The following is an 11,693-nucleotide window of genomic DNA, read 5'->3' on the forward strand; positions in this document are numbered from 1 at the left end:
GTGCAGAAGCAGCAGAAAGAAAACAATGGTCAAGCACATGGGTTACAAAATGGGAAACAGAATGTTACTGTCTAAAAACTAAATAATAAGGTGCAAGGGATGAAAGCTGCAACAAAGATGTTAACACTATCAACTTTAACTGACTGAAGGCTAATTTTTGCACTCTAAGTACAATTTTTGTACTATAGAAAAAGTACAAGTCCACAAATAAACCTCACAGATGAGGACTTTGGAGCTTCAGTCAAGACACTGCTCTTACACACGGCGTTCACATGAATGGGTCACCAGCACTTGTCTGTCTGGCTAATTGTAGAATTAATACAAGGTGGAAAGCCTCTTCAAAGAAGTGAAAGAGCTATTGTCATTCCTGCATGCAACTTCTTAGATCAAATGCGTGTACAAATCCATTTAAGATAAGAGAACACATTTTAAGCCTTTTAAAAGTAAGTTTAAAGTGATGAATATTTTATTTCTTAAATAGATATAAATTAACCATCTAGAAGAATATAAAATCTTTTCTTCAAGAAAAGATTTTCTTTTCCTGTTTGGAGCTCCTTCCTAATGGGATTTTAGCTAAGTAATATCAGATAAGTAATATACAAATGCAAGATGTTTGGTAAATATCTGATGTTTGGTAATTATTTAGGATGTGTGAAAAAGTTTGTGTAGACATGTTATGTCTGGCTCATTTAACATGTGCTCTTTAGATGTAATGGAAAATGAATGTTGGGGCTCTGTGCACCGAAATTACAGAGATTTTTCATCTCTTAAAATTAACAGTACTCAAACTGAAAATTATAGAGTGTATTTAGAAATGCTGTTAATTTATTCCTTAGAAATGTTTTGTTACAGTACTGTTACATTACTTGACAATGTCTTCTGAGGACCCAGCTGGACATATTCCTTTGCCTGATTACAAAATTGTTATTTTAAACAAGTAAATAACACTTTGTGTGATTGTGTTAATTTCATAATTGTTAGGAGTAAATTCTGAAAGGGCTAAAAGGCTAATTACCTACTGAAAGTTGTGTTCTCTTTTGTATATACATGGTCATTTCTACATAAGATTCTGCAGGAAAAGAAGTTAGGCTTCTGTATTACAGGTTTTTGGGAATTTTTCATCAAATGGAATGTTAAAAGCTTAGACGTGCTACAAGTGACTTGCAAGTGAATTTGCTCACAGAAGCAACATACAGTTAATTACACACTTGGGGTTTTGAGGGGTTTTTATTTTGTTTTTCTTTACAAAAGAAGAGAGAGAGATGTATGTAATAAATTCTGTTGATGACATCCACTCTAGGAAGTTGCTGGCATCACTCTAGTATGATTTACATTTTGACCTTGCCCTCCTTTTAGTAGCTATAAGAGAGAAAGTAATATCAATGTGCTTTGGCTATTTTGACAGAAATTTTCTTCAGGCAAAGATTTTACTTGCCAATAAACACACACCTGCATCAATCACTATCAAATGCAACAAAATTATTATTTCATGGGATGCAACAGAATCAAATAACATAAATTCAGAATCAACAAGCTCAGACATATCCTTGAAAAATGGAGAGGCAATGAAATTTAATGTCAACACAAACTTCACAAAGTTCTTCCCTCCCTCCTTCATCAATGTAATAGGATACTAAAATTATTATTGAAGCTAGTTAGTTTATCAAAGGGAGGGGATAAAAAAGATAAGTAACAAAAGACAATCTTAGCATGACCACACTAAATAGATTAAGGAGAAACAAAAGAAAAAGAGATAGTGCTAATTTTTTTTTCCTCTTGGTAGTAGTTAATTAGTGGCACTCAGTATCTGGCATAAAAAGAAAGCTGGGGAGAACCAGATAACTTGATGACTTCATGGAAATACTTAGAATGGAGTGGTTTCAAAAAGATAATAAAAGCTTTTTCCATTGACATGCATGAGCATATAGCAAAAAAAAAACCCTTTTTCTAAGAGGAAATACCTTCTAGACAAGCAAAAGATGTAAAAAGGACAGATGTCAGGACATTTCTCATGAAGCAAAAGCCGTGTTCTGTTCTCTAAGTGGTATACAATGGCTGCTGAATCACTTACAGATTCCCATGAGTCAGGAAAATTTGAGGAGACTACAGCTGAACCAAAAGCGCGATCCAACAGAACCATGTGCTGTATCTATTCCCCATGGCAGAGCCGAAGGCTCTCATAAACACAACGTTTCACTCATTACAGAATTATGACAGGCTTCTCAGCCTCTTAGGTATTTGTAGCTCACAGCCCATAATGGCTCCTTCTCTAACAGTCCTATGATACGCTAAGATATTTTTTCTGTGATGTGCCTGTAAATTCTGCAATTTTGGCCTATGTATGCACATATCAATTTGTCTACTTGATATTTTAAGTCAACATTTAAATTTCTTCAAGACTATACTCAAGTGCCAGCTATTTTGGATGCTGAGGAATAAGCAAGCAAACAAACAAACAAGAAATCCTAGAAAACTCTGACAGAGAAGAAATACAACCTGACGCCCTGTTGGTCAGGGTGTTGGAAGCAGTCCAAAGTAAGCCCTCCTGGAGTGGCAGATGTGATTCTGTTGGAGTAGAGATGGTCCCGTCGAAGAAAGGGTCCAGTAATGGTGAGATGGGTCCAGTCTTTCTCCAGGGATCCGGTGGAAAACTGGATACCTGGTGGCACTGTGGCTCCTTTTTATCTAGGTGAAGATGGTTTGGCTCCTCCTCTCTGTGTGGAGCATCTTACAATAGTATGATGTAATGTGTCATGTCATTGGTGAGCTTTAATGGTCCATTAGTAGAAGATATCCCCATGGGGGTTGTGGAACAATGAAGAGAGATGAGCACCACTGCACCATCTGATAAGTAACACTGACGGACTCAGCCCCAACAGATGGAATAGAATAACATTCTTTCAGTTACAAACTCAAGACATTACCCACCCCTTACTCTATTACCATATGCACCATATTTAACACTACAAACTTTTACACTCAATTCTCACTTAAGATTAGGTTTCCTTGTGGTACACAACTGATTTCCTCAATTTTTTGCATTACCCACCAAGTGTAACCAGGTCCTTGAGCAAACACAATCTCATGGATGGGCTTACCTTTGATAGGGTAGGGTTAATTCAAAGTCTTTCTTAAAATATCTTTCGTGTGTACCACAGGGACTTTATCTCCATCCACTGTGTGCAAGGGTTCAGACTGGGCAGGACCAGCTTGATTGATGGATCCTCGAGTGTTGACCATCCATGTGGCCTTTGCTAAGTTCATTTCCCAATTTTTGAAGGCCCCCCCACCAAGTGCCTTCAGGGCAGTCTTTAGTAATCCATTGCACCGTTCAACTTTCCCGGCAGCCAGTGCATGTTATGGGATGTGATATATCTATTCAATGCCATGTTCTCTAGCCTAGGTGTTTATAAGACTGTTCTTGAAATGGGTCCCATTGTCCAACTCGATACTCTCAGGGGTGCCATGTCTCCACAGGACTTGTTTATCCAGCCCCAGGATGGTGTTCCAGGCAGTAGTGTGAGGCACAGGGTAGGTCTCCAACCATCCAGTGGTGGTTTCTACCATGGTCAGTACATAGCGCTTGCCATGGCGAGGTTGGGGAAGGGTGATGTAGTCAATCTGCCAGGCCTCCCCATGCTTATATTTGGACCACTGCCCACCATACCATAAGGGCTTCACCCGGTTGACCTATTTGATTGCAGCACATGTCTCACAGTCATGGATGACCTGAGAAACACTGTCCATGGTTAAATTCACCTCTTGGTCTTGTGCCCACTTATAGGTGGCATCTTTGCCCTGATGACCTGAGGCATCATGGGCCCATCGAGCTAGGAACAACCCTCTTTTGTTTTGCCAATCTAAATCTATCTTTGACACCTCTGTCTTTGCAGCCTGATTTACCTGCTCGTTGTTTCGGTGCTCCTCATAAGCCCGACTCTTGGGGTCATGGGCATCTACATGGCGGACTTTCACAGGTAGCTTCTCTACCCGAGTGGCAATGTCCTTCCATTCATCAGCAGCCCAGATTGGTTTTCCCCTACACTGCCAGTTGGCCTTTTTCCACCTTTCCAGCCAGCCCCACAGAGCATTGGCTACCATCCACGAATCAGTGTAGAGGTAGAGCTTTGGCCACTTCTCTCTTTCAGCAGTGTCCAGGGCCAGTTGAATGGCTTTGAGTTCTGCAAGTTGGCTTGACTCACTTTCTCCTTCAGTGGCTAGTGTGACCTGTCATGTGGGGCTCTGTATGGCTGCTTTCCACTTGCAGTTCATCCCCATGATGTGACAGGAACTGTCAGTGAAAAGAGCGTAGCATGTTACTTCTGCTGGCAGTTGGTTGTGTGGAGGAGCTTCTTCAGCCCTTGTCACTTGTTCCTGCTCCGCTTCATTTGTGAGACAAAAGTTTTCATCTTCTGGCTAGTTGGTAATTACTTCCAAAATTCTAGGGTGATTTGGGTTTCTAATGCGGGCACCCTGTGTGATAAGGGCAATCTATTTGCTCTATGTGGTGTCGGTGGCATGGTGGGTAGAGGGAACCTTTTCTTTAAACATCCACCCCAGCACTGGTAGTTGGGGTGCCAAGAGGAGTTGTGCTTCTGTGCCAATCTCTTCTGAGGCAGCTTGAATTCCTTCATAGGCGGTCAAGATTTCCTTCTCTGTGGGAGTGTAGTTGGCTTCAGACCCTCTGTAACTTCAGCTCCAGAATCCCAGTGTTCAGCCTTGGGTCTCCCCAGGCACCTTCTGCCAAAGGCTCCAGGACAAACTGTTGTTCCTGACTGCGGAGTAAAGCACATTCTTCACATCTGGTCCCATCCTGACTGGGCCAAGGGCTACTGCGTGAGCAATCTCTTGCTTGATCTGAACAAAGGCGTGTTGCTGTTCAGGGTCCCAGTGGAAATCATTCTTCTCACAGGTAACCAGGTAGAGAGGGCTCACGATCTGGCTGTACCCTGGAATGTGCATTCTCCAAAAACCTATGACACCTAGGAAAGTTTGTGTTTCCTTCTTGCTGGTTGGTGGAGACATTGCTGTGATCTTATTAATGACCTCGGTGGGAATCTGCTGCCGTCCATCTTGCCACTTTACTCCCAGGAACTGGATCTCTCGAGCAGGTCCCTTGACTTTGCTCTTCTTGATGGCGAAACCGGCTTCCAGGAGAATCTGGATGATCTTTTTTCCTTTCTCAAACACTTCAGCGGCTGTCTTTCCCCACACAATGATGTCATTGATGTACTGTAGATGTTCTGGAGTCTCACCCTTTTCAAGTGCAGCCTGGATCAGCCCATGGCAGATGGTGGGGCTGTGTTTTCACCCTTGGGGCAGCCGGTTCCAGGTGTACTGCACGCCCCTCCAGGTCAAAGCAAATTCAGGCCTGCATTCTGCAGCCAGAGGAATGGAGAAAAATTCATTGGTAATGTCAGTTGTGGCATACCACCTCGCTGCTTTGGACTCCAGCTTGTACTGGAGTTCCAGCATGTCCGGCACAGCAGCACTCAGCGGTGGAGTCACTTCATTCAATGCACAATAGTCCACAGTGAATCTCCATTCTCCATAAGACTTGTGCACAGGCCAGATGGGGCTGTTGAAGGGTGAGTGGGTTTTGCTGACCACCCCTTGGCACTCTAGCTCACGGATCATCTTGCGGATGGGGATCACGGCATCTCGATTTGTCTGATACCTCCAGCAGTGCACCGTCGAGGTGGCAACAGGTACTCATTGTTCTTCCACCTTCAGTTGTCTTACTGCAGTTGGGTTCTCTGATAGTCCCAGCAAGATGTTCAATTGCTTAATGCTCTCTGTCTCCACAGCAGCTTTCCCAAAAGCCCATCTGAATACTTTAGGGTCTTTATTTTAGCCATTCCTGAGGAAGTCTATGCCCAGAATACACGGAGCCTCTGGGCAGGTCACAATCGGATGTTTCTGCCACTCCTTCCCGGTCAGGCTCACCTCGGCTTCCTACGGAGTTAATTTCTGTGATCCCCCCGTCACCCCGGCAATGGAAATTGGTTCTGCCCCCGCATGTCCTGATAGCATTAGAGTACACTGCAACCCAACATCTACCAAAGCTTCATATTTTTGTGGCTCTGATGTGCCAAGCCATTGAATCCACACAGTCCAAAAAACTCGATTTTCGCGTGCCTCTTCCTGGCTAGAGGCAGGGCCCCGCTGGCAATGGTTATTATTCCCTTCTTGGACATACATGGTAGAGGTTTCTTCGAGGGAATCCAACACAGCATTCCCACTTTTGGAACACCTGGCAGCTTGGTCATGGGAGGCGGAGGCTACCTTCATTCTAGTGGAACTCCCTCTGTTAGTGTTTCTCTCTTTGAGCTTACATACCCATGCTGCCAGGACAGAAGTTGGTTTCCCGTGCCACACTCCCATGTCCTCCCCATGGTCACGCAGATAAAACCACAGGTCAGCTTGAGGGGTGTACCCTCTCTCTCTCACTGGGGGATGTTGGGCTCTGATTCTGGGGCCTGTGACTCACACCAATGTTACATGGGAACTGTTCTTTCTCATTTCCTCTCTCATCTCCCTCATCTCCTCTGTGAGTTCCTTCACCACGGCAGAGACATGAGCCTGCATTGGGCCACTGATCATACTTTCATAATTTCTGAGCTTGTTGGTGACAGAACCCGCTGTCTCTTGGTTATCCTCAGCATTGTTGCGATGAATGTGGCGTATTGAGATGGTCCATGAGTTGCCAGCGTCCACAACATGTGCCCTGTGCATCTAACCTTGTCGGGGTAATTGTCATGCTGTCCGGTCCTCCCAAGAAATATTTCCAATACTGCCACTTCTCTCAACTGTTGGATTTTTTCCTCAAGGGTCTTCCATCGCATTCTGTTGTTGTGCTCTTGCATTCTGTCTCCATGGACAAATCTCTCTCACACACTCATTAGAAGCCGTTCCCAAAGGGAAAGGGGGCCTGGCTCCCTTACAAATACCTGATTTATACCTGAGTCCTGGGTCAAGGGTCCCAAATTCCTTGCTTCAGCACTCTTCAGTTGTACACCTGTACCCATAAGGTCCCAGACTCGAAGTAGCCAGGCTGTATAAGCCTCACATCTCTGTCGTACAATATCTTTTTGCAGATTATGTAGACTTTCATGCAACAGGGACTCCGTGACGATCTCAACCTGTGGCTCTTCTGTGGATTGTGAGGGCCCTTTTTTCTTATCCTTAATAACAGGGTCCGCCAATTTCACTTTAGACCTCTTTGTTTCCACAGGGGCGACTGTTGCTGACTGTGGCTGCCCCTGTGGTTCAGCTGGAACCTGGACAGTTGTAATGTCTGTGGGTTCCACTGCTGCACCATCAGTCTCTGCCTTCTCAGGGCAGGGGGAAGGGTTTTTCATGTGCTGGGTAAATGTACTCCCTCAGCATCTGGCCCATCTCATGCATCTCTTTTACCAGAACCTCAACCCAATCCGAGTGGGTCCTTTCTGAGGCAGGCTGTGGGGCAGAGTCAGGCTCTGGGGTATCATCCCTATTCTGTGGGGTAGGTATCAGGGTGGTTATCCAGGTCAATCTTCCCTTATCTCTAAATGCTAAATAGACTAGGCCCATTAGCAACACCAGCCACTGTATGATATCATTTGCATTCAGAGAGGATCTAAACCCTTCAAAAACTGGTGGGGGAGACCCAAAGAGGTGGGTGAAGGGTTGGGAAAAAATTCCCTCAGTGTCATTTCCTTACAGTAGGTACCATTGTTTAAGTAACTCCAAAAACACACAGTTAGTGTATGATAGCCCTGAATCCATGTGCCTGCCTTCCAGAGGAAATTAAAAATCCATGAGTTCCTCACCTTCTTAAGGCATAAAATAAACTGGATGGCAGACACAATAGCTTTAGTTATAGGGCCCATGTTTAGATAAGGGCCTGCAAATGGTAGAAATGCAGCCACAACAACGTGCCACGCAAACCAGGGAAAACTGGACCACATAATGCTGTCCAACAAGGCTTCTATACACAAGAACTTAGGTAACCAAAGAACTGCTATTCCTTTTTTCTCTCGATGCCCTTCTGCCCCATGTTGGGCACCAAAATCTGTCTTGGTTTAGATAGACAGGTATCTATGGGATAGATTGGAGTCTCCCTTGGATTGTAAGTCCCTCCCCCCTTTTCCAAATTATTATAAATTTGCAATTAAAAGGCTGTCAGGCAAAGATTTTGGTAATAGGTATAGAAGCTCTTTACTAGGGATAATAAAAAAATACAAGTGTTGTAGTACAGAAGAATAAACAAGCAAGCAAACAAACAAGAAATCCTAGAAAACCCTGACAGAGAAGAAATACAACCTGATGCCCTGTTGGTGAGGGTGTTGGAAGCAGTCCAAAGTAAGCCCTCCTGGAGTGGCAGATGTGGTTCTGTTGGAGTAGAGATGGTCCCGTCGAAGAATAGGTCCAGTAGTGGTGAGATGGGTCCGGTCTTCCTCCAGGGATCTGGTGGAAAACTGGATACCTGGTGGCACTTGTGGCTCCTTTTTATCTAGGTGAAGATGGTTTGGCTCCTCCTCTCTGTGTGGAGCATCTTACAATAGTATGATGTAATGTGTCATGTCATTGGTAAGCTTTAATGGTCCATTAGCAGAAGATATCCCCATGGGGGTTGTGGAACAATGCAGAGAGATAAGCCATACTGCACCATCTGATAAGTAACACTGACGGACTCAGCCCCAAGAGATGGAATAGAATAACATTCTTTCAGTTACAAAACCCAAGACAAAATTTTAAAACTTCAATTACAATATGCACTGGGAGGTGAAGTGCAGATTTGACAAGTAGCACAGATCCCCAGTGGCAAACTTGTAGGTTCCTGAGAATTCTGGGACGGCTGCAACTTATTTTTCCCCCATTCTCTTGGCTCAAGTGATGGCAATACTAATTACCAGGCCGTTTTCTAACAATAAGATAAGGGCCTTTCTACAAAAATATAAAATTGCGGAAAACCTACCTCAAGTTTTCAGAGGAATTTGGGAAATTTCCTCTCAAAGCTTATGCAATTCCTGCAGGAGCATCTGTCCATTCACAGTATCAGCAAAGCACCTCAGTTGAGTTTGCATCCACCTTGTACACATTAAGCTGATATATTTCAGGAGAGTCATAAGTACTGGACTCATGGCTAAGGATTCCAGGAAGTTTTAGGGTACCCCAGAAACTGAGTATTGCTCTTCCCAGGTGGTATTTAGTCCAGAGGTGATTAGAATCTACATCTTGTTACAATTATTATTCAGTTTGATTCCAGTTTAATGAGGCCTGTAGCTAATGGTATACTTCAGCCAGTACTGGGTCCAACCCTGTTCAGTATCTTAATGATAATGATCTAGATCATTAGGCAGGATATACCTCCAGCAAGCTTGCTGAGGACACCAGCTGGGAGTAGTGACCAGACAACTGTGATGCTCATCAGAACCTCAGCATTGCAGGGAAGTGGGCTAAGAATACCCACATGAAGTTCAACAAGAGGAGCTGGTAAGACTTGCACTTGAGGAGGAATGACCTCAGCAATTAATTTGGAAAGAAGATTTATATGAAAGGCCTTGGGGTTCCTGTTGGACACCGAGATGAACAGTAGCCAGAAATGGGCCCTTGTCACAAGAAATGCTAATGGTATCCTGAGACGCATTAGGGAAAAGTTTGCCATCAAGTCAAGGGAAGGGATCCTTACCCTCTGGAATGCTCTGTCCCCTTCTGGACTCCCCTGTACAGGTGACACATGGACACACTGAGAGCCCAGAAAAAGGCCACACAGATGATGATGCATGGGAGCATCTCTCCCATGAGAAAAAGCTGACAGAACTGGGACTGTTGAGCCCGGAGAAATGAAGGCCCAGAGGGTTCTGACTACTGTATATACATTCGTGAAGGGAGGGTGGCAAAGGTGATGGAGTCAGGCCCTTCCCAGTGGTTCCCAGGGCCAGGACCAGTGGCAAAGGGGAAAAAAATTAGTATCTCCAAGAATGGCAGTTCTACCACCTCCCTGGGCCACCTGTTAGTGGTAATCCTATGTGAGCAGTGGGCTTCGACCAGGTGATGTCCATGGGTCTCTTTCAACTGTAACCATTTATATATGAAACATAAAATCCTCATTTTAGAGATCAATCTGAAGTTCTCTAAGGTCAAGTTTCTTATCTCACTCAATGTCATTTTCAGTTTTTGAATGTCAAAACTTAAGAAGGCAAACAGAAGATTTTTTTTATTTAACACACATTTCTGATTCTCAATAAATGAGTTTTGAGTACCTTCAGTCATGTATACATGCATGTATTCCTCCACAAACGTATTTATTTTATATACATGAACACAGTAATGTCATTCTTAAAATTTGTACTCAAGGATGTTCTGTTTATTTTAACTTTTAAAATTTGTGTCATTCATGTTTTTCTTTTTGGTTGGTTGGTCTGTTTAAACAGGACATTTTAGTGGCATCATTTTTAACTAAAACACTTATTTCATCCTTTTTGCTTGGTTCTGAGAGACATTGTGTTTACAAAGGAAAATATCTTCTCTTGTCAAACCCTTGACTAAATTTCCCTTCTCAGAAGGCATTTTCCTTAATGATTCAATTGTAAAGTGAGGTTAGTGGAACCAGATAACATAAAGCAGATTGTATATTCTCCTTACTCATACATCTGACCATTAGTCCAGTATTAACATTTCTTTATACATTTCTTGCACAAGTGATTCAGTATTTTTAAGAAAACAACTGAAATAATTTTCTTAATTTTCAATTTCTCATCGGCCCAGAAGTTTCCATTTAACGTTCTACAGCCCTCCAATATTTTTCTAAAGGGAGGGAGCATTAAGATTGAAAAAAAATCATTTCTTGTCTCATGAGCATGAAGAAGTGGGGTATACTTCAGCCCTAACCCTTTTATGTTTTCCTATTCACGTTCTCATTAGGTGTTTGGTTTCCATAAGAATTGGTGTTTTAGAGGCAGTTTGTTCAGTGTCTGTTTGGCCATTGTCTGCCATTCTGCCTGTGCAGATGAGAGGGAAAATTGAAAGCAATTTCCTTGGAGGTGTATTTTTTGCCATAGTTGAAGATCATAGGTTTTTGTATTTGCCTGATTTAAAGCCATGTCCAGAGGCTAAATCAAGACTAAATGCAAGCTGAAGTTTTATGCCACTTAATTAAAACATCTGCACTGTTTTCTTTCACTGTTGCCTGCTTCTGACAAACAAGTTCCTAGAGCAATGTGAATCTGGTGTTTTCCGGATTTTGTAGGGTGTAGCATTCCTAGCATGGTCTTAATATAGTGCACCAATTGTATATATTGATTATGTTTTTTTCAGTCTTTGTCTTTATTTCATTTTTTTTTTCAAAGGAGAGTAATAAATGTTTATCTCTTGTGATTTCAGGAAAAGGACTGAAAGAACACGCAAGCAGGCTGTTTCTAGGGAGGGAAGGAAGAGACTTTTTGCATGAGATACCTGTATTAGAAAGTCCTTACCTTAGCCAAAACAGATCATGCATGGACTTGTGTCCCACAGACCTGAGAACTGTCAAGTTCCAACTGCTGAGTGGTAACCTCCAGACTGGACACAACCTCCAGCAGGCTGCAACAGGAAAGGTGTGGTATGAAACAGGTAGCTAGCAAAAAGACTCTCCACCCTAGTTTCTAATGTTTCGTCATGGAAAAAAGAAAAGGATAATCGTGATTAATTTCTTTCTGAATGTTCTTGCC

This window comes from Chamaea fasciata, unplaced genomic scaffold (assembly GCF_029207755.1).
Source record: "Chamaea fasciata isolate MVZ Bird 193981 ecotype frontalis unplaced genomic scaffold, bChaFas1.0.hap1 SCAF_4, whole genome shotgun sequence".
NCBI classification, from domain to species: domain Eukaryota; kingdom Metazoa; phylum Chordata; class Aves; order Passeriformes; family Sylviidae; genus Chamaea; species Chamaea fasciata.